Raw genomic sequence first — 23,421 nt, 5'->3', positions numbered from 1 at the left:
AATCTCTCCGTTTGTATATTGCCATTTACAACCTTTCCTCGGCCTGCTGCAGAGGAGCACAGAATTAGTCTGCCAGCTGTCTTCATGAAGGGAATGGTTAAATTAAGAAAATCCTGTTAGTGAGTGGTGTGGGTACAAATAGGAATTGAGTAGCATATCCTCTGCATGTTTCCTGATATGTTCAGGAAATTGAATTTTGTGCACAGTTGTTTTATTTTTCTTTGAAAAAAAGAAAGCGTGACAAAATGCACCAGTAGTATGTATTGTAAATGTACCCGTATTCGTACAGACTGGGCCCATGCATGTCTCATACAGGTTTGAGCAGCACCTCTACACTATGTTTTAAAGCATGCGACAGCATATCAATCTCTACCATCGCTCTGCTTATGAAGAGATTACTGTGCCTTGTCACTGAACTCAGAAACATACAAACATTTTATCTCTGCAGCTTTGTGGATTCTACAAGGCTGACGGAAACATTTTATTGAAGAACAATCATAAATACACAAATGTGTACATGCATAAAAGGGGGCGCTAGAACATTGTTTACTGTATAACAGATGTCACATTGGAGAGCATCTTTAACAGTTCGCAACCTGAGATTCCCCATGGACTGTCTCCCTTTACAGATCCCATTGTTACTTAAGTACTACAACCAGTTACCTCCATATCCAGTGTCTGGAGTAAAGGGAGTGGCTATGCATTTACTGTATCGCTCACTCAGGCCCAGATTGCTGTGATACTTGTTGCTAAAAACCAGCTCATGTACTAAAAACAAATAATTGATAATTTCTTTAAAGAAATGAACATAAATGCATTAAAAAAAGGATTCAGAGACATGCATCAATATTGCAGTTCTGCAGAGAGTAAAATAATAGTAGTCTCATCTGTATTTGATGATGACACGATCAACTTTCCGTGAGAAACCAACAGGCTCAGGTGATTACACCTCAGTGATAATACATGACGGAGTCCTTCATGTGCTACAATATAAGCCATCAGCAATCTCTGCCAAATCAAAACCCAGTATGTCAAAAACTTAAAATCTACCTACCGTAATTAAAAAAAGAAGCATTTATGTGAAATAAATGTATTAAGTTTAATAAATGAGTTCCACATGTTGAAACATTTCTAGTGTATCTACGCATGGTCTACATTGAAATGCAACATTTCAGCTGGGACAGTGGTGTTATAACACCAAAAAACAAGAATCCAATTTAAAGTTAGAGATGCAGAGACTTCAACTTAAAATTGTATGCAATTACCAACGAATACCTATTCTTAAGTTGGACCTAAAAAAATCTAACAATTAAATAATATCATGTCTTTTTTTGAAACAGTGGTTAAACATTTACAACTGCTACGACTATCACCTCTACTAATATAATGACAATAATACAATCATTAAAATGATAATAGTAACAAATAGGAAAGGAAAGGAAAAACACTTAGTTTAGTTTACTTCAACTCTTCGCATTTATAATAACTCTTAATATTTGCATGCTATAATATATACCATAATGTTAGTGCATCTATAAGGAGTGTAAAGTGTGGTAACCAGTGTGCAGTTATGACTGTCAACAGCTATAAGAAATTTTATAATAAAACAACTTTTTTTTCGCTTGGTTGTTAATCGTTAATTTTTTTATACACCAGCCTCTGCTTCAGGGTGGTAAAGCATTAGTTGAAGTTAACAAGTAGGCATTAATAAACAGCTATATGTGATATCTAAAATCTGAAGTGTAAGTAAACTATAAATCAGTGAGATTGGTACAGTGCTGCTGTAAGTCGACTGAAAGAAGCTGCACATCTCTTAAAATGTCATATTGCTTCCGTTTCACATTATGTTAACTGCTCTGAGATACTGCTACCATCTACCCCCTACCTCACTTAAGATTGTGTTTGTGTGTGTGTGTGTGTACTTTCTATAGTTGTAAAAAAACCAATTAGATTCTTGCGTACATTTTTAAGTTTGAAGGACATTTTGGCCGGTCCTCACAATTTCAAAAGGCTGTTTGAGGGTTAAGACTTGGTTTTAGGGTTAGAATTGGGTTTAGGTATAGGGTATGCATTATGGCAATGACAAGGTCGTGCGCGCAGTTGTGTTGCCTCATTGAGACCTTTTCTTGCTGTACACACCATCAGGACTAGTGGTCCTTTAGGGACCAAGGCCCGGTCCTAATCCAGCAAAACGCCTTTTTGGTTGGAGTTGAGATGTGAATTGAGATGAGATTAACTGTAGGCAGTGGCAGACTGCCCTCTGGGAGCCCTGGGACATTTCCCAGTGATCCGAGGGATGTTTTGGCCCGCTCTGAACAGTCAACTTGTCAAACTTGTCTACATAATGGGTTTCTGCTATGACTATTACTGAACATACGTTTGCCATATGTCGCCAGTGACCATTTTGTAATCTGAAGGACATACTGGCAAAATGTATGGTTGTTGCAATTTGTCATTGAGGTTAGGGGTAGGCATCATTCTTTCATGCTTAAGGTAATGGGTTAGGTTTGGCTGCCTACAATGAATGAAAGGCAGTAAAATGTCCTAACAGGGTTAGCTATAAATCAGGATTGGAGTTACAATGAGAGCTTTGAGGAATTTGACAGAAGTTTTAAGCATTGTGTTGGGTTACGTTTCATGATGTGGAACCCTAAATCTGTTTACACAGTCGCATGTCTAATAATAAGGTGAAGACATGCTTTAAGGTTACGGTAAGGTTTGGTTTGGGTTGAGGTTTAGAGAAAATGTATTCAAGTCAATGTAATGTACTGAACAGTCATGGAGAAAAGACTGTTGAATAGTGTCACACTGTGAAAAACCAAACCACTGTGCATTGCAGGCTGTACACACAGGCAACGCCTCCAAACAGGTTAGATGAGTGCAGGTAAGAAAGGAGGAAGGGCTATGCTAATGATGGTGCGCACACACACACACACACAAGCACACACACTCAGAGAAGCTAAGCATACAGGAAGGTACAACGCAGCCAAGGCAGGCTAACAGGTGTTAACGTGAGCACAGAGGGCAAGCTGTCGCTGTACATGGGTAAACAGTGGAGACAAAGCAGCCATACAAGCAACAATGGAGTGGGTTTTTTTTTTATTTTTTATAGGCTGGCCGAGTGTCAGGTAAAAAAGGCAGAGGAGCTCTCAGTGTCGGCTGTAGTTTAGTTGCCTGGAAGCCTGGAGCAGCATAGGGAAGAAGCTACGACAGTGACCTGTATCCTTCTGCTGCCCCCCTCCTTCAGGCACACGTACACACACGCACAGACTGAGGCGACCACTGGGGCGTCCGACCGACTCAGCCTTGCAAGGTAAATGTGCAAATTCAGTTTGGCTCGAGCTCCAGTACCTGAGCTGAATGTGTGAATGTGTGTCTGTGTGCGTGCTCTCCTTTTCCCCCAAATTGATTGAATTAGGTCCTTTCTTTCTTTCATCCATCACTGCCTGTGATTACACGCTGCTGGTCAAACTGTGGTCCGAGAGCCACTCAGGATAATCAGTTTAGTTGACCCTTTGCTGCTCTGAGCTTGAGTCCAGTAAACAAGTTAACAATATTTTCATCACTGCTTAATGAACAGCAGTGTCTTGCTCCAACTACAAGAATGGATGCCCGTTGTCCCTCTTGAGATCAGAATACAAACACAAACACACATACACACACACACACTTGCATGCAGCAAAGAGTAAAATATGCTGCAGAAGCTAAGTTTAGCAGGTTATTGCAGTTCAGATTTGTTTGGTCCCTGAGTAACCAAGTGAAGGGAGCTGCTAATGAGTGTGTAGGTGTGCTGGTAGCCATGCAACACATTGCACCAGCCCCCCCCGGAGTGTATTTGTGTGCGATTCCTCCCCACTAACACTGATTAACAGAGGTGACAGTTAAAGGACTCACAGCGCAATGTCGCCCGCCTGCTGTGATTTTGTGCCACTGTGTTTCGCATTGTCCAAGGTACACACACACACACAAACACACACACACACACACATAGAGAGCCGCTGGGTTGTAATTGAACAGATGTTGTGGCTGCGGGCGTCAGGTAGCACTGCATCCCTCTCTGTTTGTGGGTGAGGGACAGCTAGAGGAAGTAGGGAGAGATGCTGCATTGTGGATCTTGAACGTTACACATTGCTCATGATGAAAGGAGCAGAAAGGAAGTCAATATTAATGAGCACCGAAAGTAATCTATGATGAGAATAGTGAGAGCAATGCCCGGTCTCATAGAGTCTCAACTCATAAACTGTGCTCCCATTTTTGAGGCACTTGCACTTTTTCATGCAAGTGTATATTAATTAAATTCAGATTACTACTGTACACAACATATGATCAGGTAAAGTAGGATTGTTATAAATTAAACTATCCATCACTAAGGTTTTTCTTGCATATTAAATCAGTATTATTCAGTAATACCTTATACTGTGTGAAATAATATGAGAAGATTTGTGTGTGATAATAAGGATATGGATGATGGATGTTTGAATGATGATATTACATGCTAAAAGGCAAAACTCTGCATAATGAATGCAACACTGAAGGGTCTGAGGGAATATCATTTTTTACTATAAGGGTGATGATCCACCTTTAAGTTGGGGGACTAGCAAGAAGGGGGACTCATAAAGTGATCTTGATGGGAAATGATTTTACTTTTCCCTTTTTTATTCATCTTCTAAATACATTGAGCTAAATAGGGGTTTGATGTCAGTCGTTATCTTTGTAGGCTACAATATAATGAAGGCCCATCGGAATGATGATTATAAAATCCAGGGTGCAAGAAGGGCTACTCCTACAATCCTGTTGGCTATTGTGCTCCCATTTAGAGAATTATAAGACAAAACTCCAGAAATCCTTCATCACCCATACAGTACAACTTCAGAGCATCTAGTCTTTGGAGTGACCCAGCCAGATGACATCATCCAAATTATTTTCTCTCACTTCGACAAAGCCCCTCCAGAGCCACGGCTGATATTATACATCTGTCTTTGCTGGCAGAGGCTATTACATTTGTGTCATTATTTGTGCGCAGCCAAATTCTCCAGGGAGCCACAATGTCGCCAGCTGAGGTTGCTGGGAGATTTGTGATGTGACAGCAAAGGAAGTGCAAGAGCAAGACGATGAAGACGCATATATAGAGGAGGAGACAGAAGTGTGGCGCAGGCAGTTTGACGGGAGGGCACACGGCTCACCTTAACTAAACCGTCTCTCCAGCTGTCTGTCAGGCTACAGAGGGTCAACAATATCTGCTCTGACAATAACTTTGCTGTCCACAATCATTAGAGAATGCTCTGAGGGTAGCAACTCATCCTCAGAGTCAGTTTGAAAACTGTATATTTAGGGCTACACAGTTGTGTCACAATTCTCCCTGTCTCCAGTTTCGCTGCTGCAGGTGGTTGCAGTGCTAACCGGCGCATGCCCAATGTAGTCAGACAGTTGATGGGAAAGGCAGTAGCGTATAAAGTTTTAGATAAAGGCAATGTCACAAAAAACAGGACATGCATATGCAGTGGTGCTGTCAAGGGGGCTCCCATGAAATCACTGCCCCCCCCAGTGGCACCCCCTGGAGAGTTGCAGTAGCAAATGCATAAAATGCTACATGGTGGTAAAATGCTTCTATCCGATATTTTACATGAGATACTATTCATTTAAATCAATAAAGCTTATTTTTATTATAGTTATATAGTCAGGTACAATAGTACAATAATAAATTAAACCAAATGCAGCCAGCCCAGCAGCTTGCATTTGATATATACAAGAGCAGCAGAATTATAGTAAATTCTGCTTTTATACCTTAGGTAAAAATATAGGTAAAATATATTTTAGGTACTATCCATTTAAATCAATACAATATTTTTTATAATAGGTAAATAGTATAGTTAGGTCTAAGTGTCACAGGTTTGAAGAAGCAGGACCCAATTGAAGGTAAGAAGGAAAAAAAGACTTAAATAAACAAAATCCGAATCTCCAAACCTCAGATCCAAAACTCCAGAATCAACTACAACGGCATTTGGTTTTGGTGAGCCAACCCCAGATTTTTAGTCGCCTCATCTGGCCCCCCCTTTGAAAAAGGGGTACAGGAGATGGAGGCGCTAAGGACGAGGCCAAAACCCCTGAGCCTTAGCGCCAGTCGCTAGCACGTCTCTTACGGTGTCAGGGAGTGACGTTTACAAACTGCACACGCAGTGTTGTGTGAAGCGGTCCAAACCATTTGTTTTTTTGATTTACAGAGGTGTGAGCCGAAAACCCGTTGTCCCCCCGCCGCACACAGAACGGCTAGCGGACAGTGAGGAAATATTCGCTGATATTTTTGAAACGTGTATTGCTTTAGAATCGCTTGCTGGAATAAATTATTAAATTCAGAAGCCTGATGCGTTTGCCCCCTCTGTCCAGTCTTTTATTCCCTAAAGTGTGAAGCACATTATAAAGACAAGATTCAAACAAATGCTATAGTACATGAATATTTCTGAGCTTTCTGGCATTGTTTTGCACCTGCTGCTCTTCGATTTTTCCCGACCCCTTTTTTTTTCCTCTCAACGTTTTTTTCTCTTAATACCATCTGACATTCTTTACTTGCTAGCAGATGCGATATCACCTCTCGTCATTTAGCTCTTTCTTCTGCAACGTGATCTGATGTGTCTCTCAAATAGCAAAAGGGAACAGAGGAAGCGAGGGGGGGGGGGGGGGGGCTGGTCTGCAGAATGGTATCTTAGACAGTCCAGCACTTTCTTTATTATCTGCTCCCCGTGAGCGAGAAAAGCATCCCACCTTCTTTATTATCATCGAGCATTGATAAGGACGGCCCTGACTACTCATCTCTGCACAAAGGCAAGCTGATACCTCAAGGCCATGTGTGTGTGTGTGTGTGTGTGTGTGTGTGTGTTTGAGGCTCATGTCTTAAAGCCCAAAAAACACCAGGGGATATCTTTCCCTTTCACCCTCTCATGAGATAATAGTATTGGTGCGATGTTGTTGAGGATTGGACAACGTGGCTCCAGTTCACCTCAGTACAATGGCATTCAGTGCCCTAAAAAAAAAAAGTGAATGAAAAAGTCTACTTCTCTTTCCAAATACAATGGTATTGTTTCTCAGGATAAACCACAGACACCGTTTTCCAGTTTCATCATCCTGTTCTTATCCTTTGGTAAACGTTTACCAAAAAAAATGCCATGTCTGATTCCATCTACTTAGCTGGAATGGTGTTTTATCAGGTGAACTTGTAGATTTGAATTTGAAGAGGAAGAAATCCGTGGAATGTTGTTATTAATCATGCCTCTATTATTTGGCAGGAAAACTGACTCTGTGACTGAACCCAAGGAAGTCTTTTGTGCCAGGCCACTGATCGCCACTAGGAGTAGTTACTGTGCGTAATTTTCTAATAATACTTCTGTTCCTGTTCAAACCAAAGTTTTCAAAATGTCCCAACATGTCAAAATATCCAAAGGAAAAATATAAATTAACAAAACATTCAGAATTGCATCGTACTGCTTCTTTTTGGTACAAGCAAATGTACTGTGAAGCCTTTGTCACAATTTATTTCACATTTTGAGAAGCAATGAAAAGTGGAAAATACAAATTCTACTATCAACATTACACAATTTACTATCACCACAAAAAAAATGTTATAAAAATCCATTTTTTTGTCACTATTACTAATCACTAGGGCTGCAACTTACAAGCAACTACAAGTTTATTTTCATTATCGATTAATATGTTGATTATTTTCTCGATTAATCAATATGTTGTTTGGTCCATAAAATGTCATAAAATGGTGAAAAATGTCGACCGTGTTTCCCCAAACCCCAAGACAAGGTTTTGTTTTGTCCAAACTACAAAGCTATTCATTTTACTATCAAAGAGGAGCAAATAGGCCGGAAAATATTCACATTTAAGACGCTTGAAACAATGAATCGTTTACAAAATAGTTGGCGATTAATTAAGTAGTCGATTACTAATCGATTAATCGATTAACTATAGCAGCTTTACTAATTACTATTGTTGCTGTCATCAGGATAAAACATGTTGAAACAGAGAATAAAACAGCGATTGATGACAGTCAGACCTGTGTGAACAGAAGAGAAGACATTTTTTGTTTAATCAGGTTAATCAGGTTGAAGTTTATGTTAAATTTGGATTTTTTGAGAACGAAATCCCCTCAGATTATGATATTTCAGCCAATGTGATGAAATTACATGTGTGAATGTTACAGTACAGATGGAATGCCTAAGTGCTACAAAATACCCCAAAGCTCTTGTACTGTTGTACATCATATCTGAAGAAACCTAACAATTCACTATAGCTTCTGAGAAATTCTAGGAAATCTTTAGTTGTGATCATTAATACTCATCATCACATTAAATTGGAAGAAAATTTTTTTTTGCATAGTGTGCATACTGTACATCTAGGAACATAGATATATTGTCTTGACAGTTTTAAGGTGTTTGTCTTATGACAATAGATTATTGAGTTTTAAAGCACAAGCCAATGGCCAATTATGTTAAGATTGAAGACTTTGCTGTGTCTGTGGAAGAGGGATTATCGTGGTGTCACGCTGCTACGCGATGGTGACCAGCCAATTATCAAACTGCCTCTTTGCTTCTTCTGTGTTGTCAGGCCCTGACCTTTTAACCATCCTCATTAATTTGTGATGCTGCATTGTGTCCCCCTGCATCTTAATTTAGAGAACTGGCCTCCTCAGATGGGTAAGATATAGAGCACTAAAGAACACGGTGTCAGGAGTAGCCATGCAGTGGAGAGAGAAAACTGCATGATGATTGAAGCGGCTCTTGTCCCTAACGCAACAAGTGGAAACAAAACAAGGCCAGCTTTCCTTTCACTCCTGTGACATTTTCACGTTCAATGTCAATAGATTAACTGTCTCTTTATTTCGTGTGTATGGCAGCCACAGCCAGAGTCTGACACAAGGTAGAAAAACATCAAGATGCAACATTTTAAGCACAGTCTTGTGAAGGTACGGTAAATTAAATGTCGTCTTACACATTTTAATTGACGACCAACAAGCTCAATTTACACTTGTCAGTTAAACTGCCTCCTATAGATGCATTTCAATATATTTTGCCATAGTCATGCATCACAAAATCTTTCATTCTTCTAACACAGTGATCCTCACTATCTTTCCAAGTGAGCCGCACTCGCAGAATAGGTCAACAGGCGAGCCGCGGCAAAAACAAAATCCACTCCGGCCTCACATATCTGCCTAATTTGTCATCACACAATATACTATATATAATGCAAGTATAGCTGCAATCCTAATAATACAAAAATCTCAGGCATTAGAGTTAATAAAGTCTTATTCAAACTCCCCCCTCAGCACCCTCTCCTCAGTCATCCTCCCACTAGCTGCGGCTGTGAAGGGGCTTTGGACTTGTCTGTGACTTGGACCAGCAGAAGTAGAGTTTACTTTCACTTTCACTAAATGTTTCGACAGGTCGCTCGTGTTACCGCCCTTACTAGCAAAACATTTGTTGCACTTGTTGCAACGAGCGTTGTCTCCAGTGATTTTGTTGAAGCACAACCAGACTCTAGACCAGTTCACTCTCTGCTGCCGTAGGTCTGCGGCTTCGTGTGTGCTCTGTGTGTGACGGGCAGTGGAGACGAAGGCCTGCCCCTTCTCTGCCCCTGGTGGGCTCAGACCGTGGTTTTCCTCTACGCTGTAGGTTGGTGGGGAAAAAAAAAAAACGCTACACACAGACAGATCAGGTAAATGTCAGGCGCGCTGCGCAAATTTTGTGGTCGCATGAGAGACCTGGTACTGTATTCGCTTCCTTATATTCAGATGGAAAGCATGAGGCTCACTGCACTTCACTAGTTAACTTGCGCTGATGCTGCGTTCAAATTACACCTTGGAATTAGGAACTCGGAAGTCTTGGCTGCGGTGGATGCCATGCGAGCCGCCAATTAAAGCTTTGTAACACTGTTCTAACCCCTTTTCCTGTCACATACACTGGTAACACAACTGAAGCTATTCAATAACTACCCAAATATCCTTGCAAACAAGTAACTTATATATATAAACAACAAAAAAACAGTAAAGCTGGCTAATAACTTTCCATCGACACTAATACATGGATAAATGGTATGGATGGCAACTATCACAATATTGACCGAGGGAAGCCGCACAGTGTCATTCCTTGAAAACCCTAAATTACACCTTCCGCTGGTTGAGCAGGTCTGTAAGCCTCTTGACCGTCAGTGTTAAAATCACTGGATGTGGGAACAAACGGTGGCTAATGTCAGTGTCACTTTTGCTGCCATTATCACGGGGGACGGTCAAGAGGCTTTACACTGTAATTACTGCAAGACAGTTCATTTTGTGGAAAGTGTCCGATTTTTGATCTCTCGTCAACCTATAGTTTCCATGAGATGAGCTTGACTGACGGAAACATTAGCGCATGTCTTTTTCTTGCTGCCTTTTCTCTGCCTGGCCACAAATTGCATGTCTTCAACACTGTGAGCTGTAGTCTAGAAGTAAAAGGGAACAAATGAGATCTGAAATACCGACTCCTCGGTAAAACCCACTCGGTATGACCTTTAGTTAACGGACAAATTGAGCAGCTGCCAGAACACACATCTGACTCTTGAGTGAACACTGCTGGGCTCTGCGAGGAAGTGTCTATGTGTGTGTGTGTGTGTGTGTGTGTGTCTGACTTTGTAGGTGTTTTGTATATAATTGTCAGGGTTGGTAAGTGTGGAAAAAAGGTGATGAGTGGGGCAATTTATTATTTACTATCTATTTATTCTTTTAAATTCTATGTATTGTTTGGTTTGTGTGTGTAGAAGAATATTCTGGTCTGCTTTGCTCATGGCATGCGAAAATTAGTTGTACGTTCCATTATCTTGGAGCGACTTGCAGACGTTCGCAGTCAGCCAGTGACCTTTACTACCGATTCAGTCAGACGCCATGTTTGTGCGCACAAGTGTATGGGAGCGAGAGAGATTGCTAGAATCCGCCAGGATTTAGTCAGAACATGATTCAGTCTGAATGTCGTTTCATCTACGTTTCAGGATATATACAAGAAATACTAAGCTGTGTTTGTCTTTTAAAACATGAGTGAGTTAGAGGGTTGCATGTAAAATTGTTCATCAATTATCAATCAGGCAAATCTTTAGCCTTAAATGACACTAAAAAAACCCGGAAACGTTCACTTTTGTGAACTTATCATCTACTATATTTACCATATAACAGCCATCCAATAATTTCAATTGAATTACCTCGGCCAATAGAAGCACAGCTTTTAAAACACATAAAACTCAGCTCCTGTCTGTATGCAGGCTCTAAGTCTATGTGACTCTCCTACATGAACAAATCTGAGGATCCCAGAAGGCCTTAAGTGGAATCCGTGGTATTCTTCAGGAGGCTGCCGTTTGGCATGTATGGAACATGTGAAGGGCAGCAAGTATTTTTTTTTCCCAAAGGGGAAAACATGTTTCAGTCTGTCACCACCTGCACTGCTTGAAGCTACATTTACTAAACTGTACCATACTGAGTTCTGATACTATTTAATGTCCTAATACAAGTCTGCCAATTAGATTACTAAAATATGACAGCTTAGTTACTGTAAAGGGTATAGCTTAGGACCCAATAGGAGCACAGAATCAGGCAGGTATAGTTGGTAATGAACTTTATTTCGGTATGAGACAGGAAACAGTTCGCTGACGGCTGCGAGCCGCAAGCCTTCAGAGTCTTTGGGGGGGTAGTCGGGGAATCGACGAAGAGGGGCAGGCAGGAGACGTAGCCACTGAACGCACTACTGTTGGAAAGATCCCTATGGTGTGACCACCACAATGACGCACTTTTCACCACTGTTTGTATACAGAGAGCTGACATCTGTCCCTTCTTAGCCTCACCAGCAGGGTCTGATCTGTCTTTTGTCCATTCATCTAACACTTTGGTCCATCAAGTTTTCAAAGCAGGAAGTCTGTTCCTGTCGCAGAAGGTCTTTCAGGTGATTTGGCAATGCTGTGATGAATGGATCACTAAAGGAAGCAGACAAATAATAATAAAAAAAAACAGTCAGCCCTTTGAAATTCATGCTATTGTTGGTCTGCTTTCTCATAGCTGCAACAAAATTGTCTCCTTTGTTCGGCGTGACAATCAAACCTCCTTAATTATAATTTTCGGATTTGCCTGTAATGCTTTTAGACTTGTTTTTGTCCAACACACAGATGTCTTTCCTCTACAAAAGGGAGATAGTGTGGAGTGAGGAGCATAGCTGGCATGAAATTATACAAGTCAACTTTTGTTGTAGGAGTACATGACGGGTTGTGATTCAACATGTATTCCTTAGACATGTAATTACTGTTGCCGCCTGTTGTTGGTTGTAAAATTTAGTGTGGGTGCCAGCATTTACAACTCTATTTGCTCTTATTTTTCCCCGAGCTCATCACTTTAAACATGCTGGAGAAGGATTCCTCTTCTGCTCTTAATTTTCTGAGTGAAGTGTCCATACCAGGACGTTTGTGGGAGTGTAAGGGTCAGTCATGGGCTGATCGATGTTGAGGTATTGATACTTCAATATACACAAGCTACTCATTTGGTATCGATACTTTAAAAAAAGAAACAATACTAATATTTTGTAGGAAAACCTCAGTGTGGCTGCATCACTTCCGTACGTGTTCAGTACTTTGTGATTGCATCCAGCAAACAGCCCGGAGTCCCGTTCATATACTGACCCCTGTCACATGACGGGGGCCTCGAGAATGGTAGAAAGGAAATGGGATGTGGTGTGGTGTGGTGCTACTCTTCATCTGAAAACAAAACCACATCTAGATGCAGTATTTATGACAAGAATGTGCCACACAGCAGCAACACCATTTCTTTAAACATCTTAAAACAACGCACCCTGAAACTTATAAGGAGGCTGAGGAAAAAACATGAAGAGGATGCCCAGTTTGCTGCACGAGAACCACCCACTGTCCGACAAAAGATGTTGCAGATATTAGGCCAATTACCTCTGACAAAGAGTTGTCGGATATTATATTTATGTCTGTCTGTTTACCATTATAAATGTCATCATCACTTTCTAATTTAAAATTTTGTTGGTACATAAGGGTACATTTAAAAAAAAGTATATTGATAATTTATTTTATTCATATTTGTTATAATGACTCATTTTTTATAATGATTTAAATTACTTCTGTTAAACTTTCTACATTTTACATGTATAAGCACACATATTTATTTTATATTTCTATGTAATTCATTATTAATGACCAGCATGTGTCATGTGATTTGAATACCTATTTAAGAGTAGCACAGTATCGATATTGTTGAGATTGTAACAGAAAGAATCGATAGAGATACAAATTTTCAAATTGAAAAATGTTTGTGTCACCAATCCGTAGTTGGGCTGTACGAAACTGACTTGACCACTGACATCTTCACTGTCTTCAAAATAGTTCACAAACAGACACATCAGCATTCACCAAGAGAGACCAGACTTCCTGTGCTAATGTATCTCAATTGGCTCTCTCTGCTTTTAGTATTGATTCCAACATTCTCCTCACGACTTTTGAGGTTTTGGGTGTGATACAACCTATCTTAACCTAATCTTTTAATTCCTGAGGTCAGACACATATTTCCCATACTTGGTGACAACCACACTGAAAAACTGAAAAAGTCTTTTAGGGCATACTGTCGAATTGATTTCAGAGTATGTTGTCGTAGTTCCCCTAATGCTTGACTTGGTGAGAAAGGGTTGCGTTCTTTTTTTTATTTTCAATGTTTGAATGACTTTGACATGGATGTGTGCCGCGTGTCAGTCCCTGAGATGAAAGCCTGGAAATTTTTCTTCAAAGGAAATGGAACCAAGTTGTGCATGTGCGCCGCACTCGTCTATGTGACAGCAGCCACTGTCATGTGTGACAACGTGCCCTGACACGAAGCAGGTCGTCACAAGATGTGAGGCGGTCTTTCATCTGTGATTTCAACTTCAACTTCTAGTAAATTATTAAGACTTTCAAAATGCCATTTTTAGAGAAACCTTCATCTTTTGCCAGTATTGAGGTAGTGCAGAGATGTACACCGTTTTCTTGCAGAAAACTGCTCATGATGGCTGCTAGCAAATTAAGACACGGCATGCATGACGTCAGTTTAACCAACACTGGGCCTGGTGTACATGCAAGCAAACATCATGCTCACGTGAACACATGTAGTCTTTCACACACACACACACACACACACACACACGATCTGATCAAAGACCACTTTGTGTCCATTTACCTCCCTCCAAGCAGTTCCTCTGCTCCCCAGTCAATTTGACAAATCCATTAGGGATCCATTACAGAGACTTTATGAAAAGTAGCTACAATTTTTTTCTCTCTCTCCCAGCACTGAGAGGAGCATCATAAACAAAACCCAGTGATGGTAATGACAGTCCTGAAGGGGGGATTAAGTGAGATATTTTTTGAGCACTTCATGCCTTGATGTGTCATATTGCGAGTTGTGACTGCTTTGCTTTTATACTTAAATTCTAAACTTTATATTTGATAAATAACTACATATTTTTTCCACAATACGGTTTCCTTTGCAGTCACTTGTCTTGATGTAATAATTTTAATGGGATGCAAGATCGTGAGTTAACTGGTCTATTGTGTATATGCTTGGAATCAGCTTCAATGTACATATTATTTGTATGTTTGGTGCTTGTCTTTGACATGGAATTATCTCCCTGTCTTTGTTGTATGTGTATCAGCCAAGTACCAACCAAACAAGGTGTGTTGCTTATCTTTGGACAAGGTAGCGGATAGCATCGCCATAGAAATTAAGTTTTTAGCACGTTTTGGTTGGTTGATAATCAATCATAGTCATTATCAAGAGATGAAATGCATGCATTGGTGTAGTGACTGTGAAGTCCACATCCCTCCACAGAGATTTTTCTCTCCAAAGGTTTCTTGTAAAACTAGACCTTCACTGAGTGGCTTCGCCGTCACTGCTGCTCAATGAAGTGTGAAATCCTTTAGCTCACAATGTCTCTGTTCGGTTTGATCCTTCACAATGTGACAGGAAAGGCTGTGACAAACTGGGAAGTGAGTCTGGGTGGTTCCATACCGGGACAGTCTCTCAATGATACACACACACACACACACACACTGCCAAGTTGGAGCGCACACATACACAGATACACTCCAACCCACGGAGGTAGACACAGACAAGTACCTCTGTGCATGAAAATGTGACGAGAAAATGACATGTCAGAGGTGAATGGATAAATAATAGGGTGTGACAGGTGGAAAATTGAGATTTTTTCCTAAAACTGGGAAGTGGTGCGCTCTAAAAAACCCAGCAATCTTGCCCCACTGGTGTTGAAAAGACCTGCCATAAACAGTAAGTGGATATTAGACAGTTTGACAAGCTGTCACAAAACCCAGCCGAGCTGTACTTTATGTACAAGGAGGAAAAAGGCCTAAAGGTGCATCTTCTCGCCACATTACTCAAAGATGAGTTTTTCATCTTTATGAGGCTACTCCTGTCTCAGTCCCCCACCATCTACCCAGAAGGACACCCAGATGTTTTATCAATCCCCCCCCCACACCTCCTTTCTCTTATGCGCTTCAGCTCGATCAACGTCCCCTGCCTTCCGCTCATATGCCACATACTATTACAGTTCCTTCAAAATAATGTCAAAAGTACACTCCCTGGGGACTCTCACGCTGCTTTTTATTTCACTTGACAAATAGCTTGAGTCAGATGTTGTGCTACGCCGGGTTAGCAGTGACAGAGGACTAATCAAATGTGTACAAAGGCAGGAAAACTTCACATCGGTGCATGTTGCACCCCTTGTTTCAGCAACTCTTTCACAGGCTTCATTTGCAAGTCAGGTACAAGGGTGTTTCAGAAAGTCGGGTTTGAGGATTTTGCAACGCTATTCACCCAGAATTTTAAATCCCAGATAATCAAACTATAAATCAAGGAACCTGTGTCTGGCTTTCCTTCACTCTCTTCATCAACAACCCCTCAGCCGATCGACCTCCACATCGGCGGGTGTTTCGATGAGGACCCGAGGAGATGCAGTGTCGGCTTGTGGGGTTTTTTTGGATGAGTGGATCTTGAGAAAATGATAAACTGCACTTGCTGTTGCCACGGTAACCATGTTTAAGATACACAACCCCTCGGTGATATCGGTGCCTGCAGCTTTCTGGGCACCGCTTAACCACTTGTGAATAAACAGTTTTAAAAACAGTGTGGCACTCATGGAGAATGGCCTCGGCTCCATTTTAACTTCCCTTGCTGTACATTGCTGTTATTAACATTTCCCATCATGGTAAAAATGCCTTACAGTCTCACAATTTAACGTCAGGTGAAAATGGTGACATGTATTCTAATACAAACGCACACAATTATTACAGTCATCACACATACAATACTAGAAAAAGTGAGACTCGCTTTAATATCATGTCACGATTACATCCAGTCTCCCTGTTCATTTATGCTTATCTCATCTTGCTGATTATAATAATTGCCATAGGATCACAATGTCTTTGAGAAGCTGCTCTAACGAGCGCCACTTAAACAGTACGATAATGAGATTATGGTTCATTTTTTCTCTCTCTCTACAGTGTCATCATGACGCCCTGTGATGCTTTAGAAAAGACAATTCAAAATTAATTTGCTCATTAGCAATGTTTTATGGGAAACCAGCAATCGGAGTTGAGTGTGGGGGTCATATGACATTGTAACTCGCATAATAAACACAACCTTGCGTTGCTTCCTGTTGAAGGCCTAAAGAGCGTTGCTTCCTTTCTTTGCCTTCGCTTGCATTCTTGGTATTTGCCCGGCAGCGACCCGTTGTCCCGCTGCAGAGCTCAGGACCTCTGACATCAGATGTATTGGACTGTCAGTGGACTCAGCAGTATCTCCTTGGATACCGAGGGCTCATGTTGTGAATGTGTCTGTGTGTTTTATTGCACTGTGCATCGGTGCAACTTTTGCGCGTACATACTGTAGATGTGTGCGTGTTGAAAGAGTAGTGTGTGTGTGTTGTCCACATCCGGCCACATGGTGTGTAATCAGCACCTGCACCTCAGTGTGGGAGTCACAGGTCAGGGATTGGAGCGCTAAGCTGCTCTGCTCTAGCACACAACCAGTTGATTAAGCCATAGTCCTCCCAAGGAGACAAACACCTGCAGTGCATCTGCATTGGTCTAAGATCCATGTACACAGAGGGACGGTGTACAGCATGTGGTTTTTACTCTTTCTTTACCAGTGGCTCCAGGTGCAGTTCAGTTTTTAAATCTGCAAAACATTTCTCCGCGGTCGACTCTCAGTGGCACTAAGGCGCAATGTTATACATTTGAAGGGATGTTGCCGAGCTACCTTGGGCTGCACTTTATACTCCACAGCGCTGTTCACACGATTGGCAACAAGTCAGCCTCATTTAGTTTGGTATAGGGAACCAGGGATCCCCAAAGAGCAGCCTGTTGTTGCCACTGTCGCACAAAACAAGAAAAACAGAACAGAAAAGGATGCATGCCTGTTACTATTGCCTATAGTCGGTAGATAAACCCTAAACAGTGCAATTCTGCATATCCCCAATCTAATGTAGTATACAAAAACAACCAAAAGCCAATTTATGGACTTTTTAGGCGAGTGCTTGTTGTTGGAATAATTGGATTTGATTGCATTAGATTGCAGAGGTGTCATAAGGTGAACACTCTGACACCCATTCGCATCACACACCGATTGCTATGCAAAAGAAGCTAGTCAGAGGCATAAATCCAAACACGTTGTTGTCGCATTTGTTAACAAAACAGCACCTCAGTGGTCCAATTAATCCAAAGCTGGAGATTCAGCTTCCCCACACCATTGATCGTAGCTTTCGTCTGCAATTAGCGGCGCACCAAATTGGGAGTTTTTAATTTCTTAACACATGTTGTTATGTACACAGGGCGGCACGTTGCACTTTTCTTAACTGACCGTTTTATATTTCTACAACATTATATATCATATCACATTGCATATCCTCTGCCTCTATGGTCTTGAAATCCAATGTGGTTTTCCCACACAGGTTCTTACCCTGTCCCTCCACCCATCCATCCATATCCCTGCTGGATCCTATTGAGACATTCATTTCGCCCCAGCACGCTGAATCTTCACTCACTGTGATACTTTGTATCAGCTAGTATTTGTTTAGCTGCACCTTTTTTTTCTTCTGTTTTTCCACTAAGTTGGTGTAAAAATATCCACTGGTGTTAAAAATATCCATCCTAGAATACCCACTGTGGCTCTTTAGAATCCCCAAAAGTGGACAGAGCCTGCTGGGTACTGTACAAGCGCTGGCTTATGTTAAAGAAACTTGCTTGGCAAGGGAGGCATGGCAGTGTTTGTGTGTCCACTGTGGACCAGACCGAAATATGTCAGCAACTATGGGATGGATTGCCATGACATTTGGATATCCATGATACCCAGGTAATGAATCTTACTGACATTGGTGATCCTATTTCCCACAATCCTCCATGCACTAGCAGCAGGTTGAAATTTGTTGTTGTCACAGCAAAATGTCCGGACTGTTGCTGGATGGGATGCAAACATTCACGGTCTTAGCGAACCTTGTTGATCCCCTGACTTTTTCCGACTTCTATCATCAGTGAACATGTCAGGAGCTGTTCCACGAGATTCTATAACTGTCTCGGTGATGGTTCATTGGTCTTTTTATCTGAATGACGATGTAGCACGTGTTCTACCAGGTGAGCTATTGAGGCGGAGGCCAAACAATTCATATGTCCGGTTTGAATATGGTGAAACTGATAGGCATTTAGCCGCCCATAATGCAGCCACTGCTGCTCTGTTTATTACAATGACAGCAGTGTGACTCTACTTGGTGCTGGCACTGTGGTCTTTTCCCTTCAGTCTCTATGGTAATAGATTGATTAATTCACAATTAGCTCCAGTGTTTAAAGTCCATCTTTGTCTGCATCTGGCAGTGAGGAACATCTGTTCCATACATACACACACACTTTTGTCTTTGACACACACTGACGCTCAAACACATGCCCACATACACACACACAAACAAATTGAGGCACGAAAGACATGAACACACACGCACACACCCACACACACACACACATACACACACAAACACACACGCATATTCACGCACAGAGCCTTGGTTAAGGGATGAGACATCTGCTGTTTGTTGCCAACAAATTATTGATGCCAGTAAACAGAAAGTTGAGGGGGAAAACAGGCATTTCTCATGCTGATGAAATTTTCACGACCTGTCAGCCTATTCAAACCAACGCTTTGTTAGGGAGCAGGACGTCACGACAACATGAGATGCAATCTCACTGTCTTCCCCTCACATTTACCACAGCGAGGACAGAGGCACGGGGAGGAAGGGAGTGACAGCGACAAAAAAAAGAAAAAACCCCACAAAAAACAGACAAACATTGTGGGGGATAGGTGGAAAAAACACTTTTCCATGTCTGTAATTGAAAGAACACGTTTGCCTTCACGACCGATCTTCTATGAATGTAAATTGTTACATTGTTTGAATGAAATTCAGACATTCATTCGGATCATTTTGATCCATTTCCTATGAGTTCAATATATATTTTGGGATCCAATAAAACAACAAGAAGACATGCACGTCATGGTATTAAAGGGAAAACATTTACAATCCATCATAATCGCATGGCTATGATCTAATTAGTAGGGCAGTTTGAGCATGTAAATGACAGCCTCTCTACATGCCTCTCACCAGCTGTGCCCCTCTTACTCTCTAACATGTGGCCCATCATGAAGCCAGATTAGTAGCACTTGTAAACAAGATGGATCAGCCCAGTATCCCAGGATTTGCACTCACAATTTATGATCGCGCTACGTGCAATTTATGCCCATTGCCAACATTCATTGCTAATGCAGGAAATGGCGTGCCCTTTATAGAGGGCTGGGGAGGCAGGGTGGGGTGATCAGAGTGGTGGATACTCAAGGGTCTAGGCTTCAGACTTCTAAAGCAAGAAGCAGAGTTTGCATCCTGTTACATACCTGCAATGCATGTTCACGGTTGTGTTCACGACCTTTCTCTAATCAACAAAATGTAGTTTAACACTGGACTATATGTAATGTTTCACTCCTGTAACCACAGTAGCAGGAATGGTGTACTGACACACCCTAGATCAGGTCAAGTTTAGGAGGTCAGGAAAAATCAGATTCACAATGTAACCCTAAACATAACTGAAATATACTCAATTTACTTTTCTCCTTCCCCACTTCCCGCATTGCAGCTTTGAACAACAGATGTTGAAAGGAAAAAAAATGTTTACTACTTGAACATACATTTTTCTCTCCTTTCCTTCCGGCCAGCAAATTTCTCAATGATTCTCTGATTGAAGTTTTATTATTATTAAAATTAAAGTTGAAGTTAACATTTTAATTAAAGATTTCAAAGTGTCGGCAGTAAATAATGCTATACTTGCAATAAAGAGAACGCATACTGTTAACAACAGTCCATGCTTTATATCACAAAGGAAAATTGCACCAATAACTGAAGGAATAACTCAATATATATATTCAGCATGTCTCTTCCAGAACTTGAACAAAGCATGTGTTGGATGCCGTGTTGTGCCTGGAGTTGCACCGGTTTGGAGACAACGGGGAGTGGTTGCACGACAGCACCCAGTCCGTGCCCATCTGTGCCCAGGCAGAGTGGCTCGACACACCGGGCAGCGCTTGGATGATTGGGTGTCGCTTAGCGGGCAATTACTTTGCGGTCGTTTACGCTGATATGAGCGAAATGTCTCCATGTTCGAGCTTTTGCCTCCACGTTTCACTGGTCACGAGCTGAACTTAGAGCTAATTGTGACAAACTCCAGCTTGTTTAAATCCAAGGCCCTTCCCTCATGGCAGGAGACTACAACTGGATGAAATAACATTCATCAAATTTCGGATTGGCCAGGGATGCACCCGGAGGAGTCTCTTGAAGAAACCGATTATAGACCAGCCTCAGGTCACATGCTTGCCTGAAGTTGGAATATTGTCTGTCGTCCCTCGCCCATGAAACAGTAGTAACGTATTGTAACTCCAGATACTATGAGTATAGGCGCAGCTGCTGAGGTGCTTACCACCAGCCGGGACATCGTATGAGTAAACAATTTTAATTTCTTTATTTTGCTGGAATTTTGATTGGTCCCAATGCTGCATCCACACCAAACGGCAGGCAAATCATTTGTGCGATTAGATTACATACAAAGACAATCTGTTGAAATATAATGGATTCACGTTGACGTGAATAACGCTGAGACAAAATTTGCGTCATTCGCTTCACTTGCTCATGTTAAAATATTTGTACCCGCCCATTATCAGATGATCTGTTGTGATTGGACCGGCAAGTTTTCTGCCGGGGAAATCACTTCCTAATGGAGGGGACCCAGACTGTAGCCTGGCAGAGCAAATTTAAATGAGCTCCCAGAATTCATCCGGTTCCCAGGCTATGTGAACACAGCATGAGATATTTCACCTTAAATTGACATGAATGATATTTGGTAGAAAAAGCACTCTATATATAGAAGCGCAGTATGAATATGAATAAAAACTCTAGAGACTGTTGTATTATTTTTTAATCTCAGGAGATCAGCAGTTGGAGAAATACTCAGACTAGCAAGTCTGAGACCAACAATCATGCCACGGTCAAGTTCACTGAGATTGCGTTATTTTCCCCGTTCTGACTTTAGAACTGAAACTTAAGTGACGCATTATGCTAGCACCGCTGCTACATGATTGACTGGATAATATTATGAGCATAGTGTTTACTGGAGTTCCTAAAGGGCTTTCAGCCCATAGACTGTATATTAAAAATGGACATGGTCAGGAAAGTGAAGCCCAAAACATGTACTCTCTCAAATGAGCAGCGGAGGGCGAATCCCCTGCCTGCAAGAAGAAACCAGTTTCTTCAGAAGTCTGTGAGAGAACGACTGTACTTCTCTTTATTTTTAATGCCAGTGAAATTATTCCTGAGGAGTTTATTGTCTCGATAGCTAGTTTCTTCTTCAATACAGCGTGATGTTCATTTTGAAAAATGATGGTCCCATTTAGAGTAGATGATAAAGCACTGTATGCATGAGGATGTGGATACCGTGTGATTGACAGCAAGTACTGTCCAATGGTTGCAGGTGTAGGCTCTCAGTCAGGCCCACCCCTGCCCCTTTAAATATGATTACTTCTGTTTTAAAAAAAAAACAAGATGGTGCTGGCCAAAATGCAAAACTCGAGGGTTCAAAAACCAACGTGTGGTTCTGTGCCTCAGCGGGGGAGACAAGAACTCTACTTTTTCATGGGAATCAGATCAGCTGGCCTGTTTGTGTGATACACTCTGAAATATTTGACATATAATGGCACAAAATAATATACAAACACCGGGTGTTATGTGTGCTGAACTAGCCCCGACATTTCTACAATATATGTGATTATGTTCAGTTTCTTAGCGATAAATGCCACAAATAAATGAGTAAGAAGATACTGTATGTACAAATAACATGGACCACATGAGTAGACAGATGATCACACATTTTTCGATCGGCAGGAAACCCACCTCATCGAAAAGTCAGCACACCTAATATCACAGGTATAACAGAAAGAAAAACAGAATTGAATTATTACTGTTAGTCAATGTTTGCCATGGACATCGACAAGAAGAAAAAAAGATGAAAGAAATCACCCCTTTTTTCAAATCTTTCTCTTCAGGGTTGTTTACCTCTCTCAGTGATATCCTCTTGCTATTCCTGGCTTCTTTATTGACTCCCGCAGCCACCTTTGTTATCTCCCCACTGTGCTGCCTGCAGAAGTGGCTGCCTTATGTGTTCTTCAGTGCCACTCCTGTTGTGGAGCTCTTATTTCTGAAACAACGCGGGCTAGAGAGGCTGTTTATGGCGTGCCAAGGACACCCCCCCCCCCACCCCTTTACAGTGGAAATTACTTAAGTGCATTTGTGTTCTTGTCCATGAGTGCCTTTTGTTTAAAGTCAACACAGAGTCATTCCAGGTATAAAGAAGACAGAGTTCAACAGGAGGAACATCAGTTATTTTATGCCAGCTGCTAGAAACCAGAGTGAAAAAAACACCATGAATGAGGGAGGGGAGTAATAATAAGTGTGTTTAGATAGTTCCAGGGGGTCGACAGATAGTTGATGAGGGTGCTGAAAAATAAAAATGAATAACATATATTTAGACTGGGGAATGGTGATATAATTTGCCTGTGCACAGATCTGTGTTTGTGAGCGAAATTATAGAAAAATAAATAAAAAAATTAATTTTGTGCAAAGTGCTTTCCCAAAGCAGCTGCAGCCCATTTTGCAAGCCACCACATGGAACAATATAGGGTGAAAGGCTTCTCAAAATATTCCCACCACCCCACTTGGCCCAACTGGAGGAAGATCACCTGAAAGTCCAACATCAGCATCGGCTGAAAAACAC

The 23,421-nt window shown here is 41.4% G+C and overlaps 1 protein-coding gene across 2 annotated transcripts in view; it reads left to right on the top strand.

Annotated features, from left to right (window-relative positions):
• The window catches only part of LOC118318635 (inactive N-acetylated-alpha-linked acidic dipeptidase-like protein 2), a 398,478-nt gene that overhangs the window by 18,592 nt on the left and 356,465 nt on the right, over positions 1–23,421 (top strand). Inside the window, exon 1 of one of the 2 annotated variants that reach the window (XM_035648477.2) lies at positions 2,961–3,313. The exons of the other annotated variant lie outside the window; for it this stretch is intronic. The gene's annotated coding sequence lies outside the window, so the exon portion shown is untranslated. Of the gene's footprint in view, positions 1–2,960; positions 3,314–23,421 lie in introns of those variants that run through there. 2 annotated transcript variants of the gene reach the window in all.

This window comes from Scophthalmus maximus, chromosome 13 (assembly GCF_022379125.1).
Source record: "Scophthalmus maximus strain ysfricsl-2021 chromosome 13, ASM2237912v1, whole genome shotgun sequence".
Classification (NCBI taxonomy): Eukaryota; Metazoa; Chordata; class Actinopteri; order Pleuronectiformes; family Scophthalmidae; genus Scophthalmus; species Scophthalmus maximus.
This window is presented reverse-complemented; position numbering and strand designations above follow the sequence as displayed.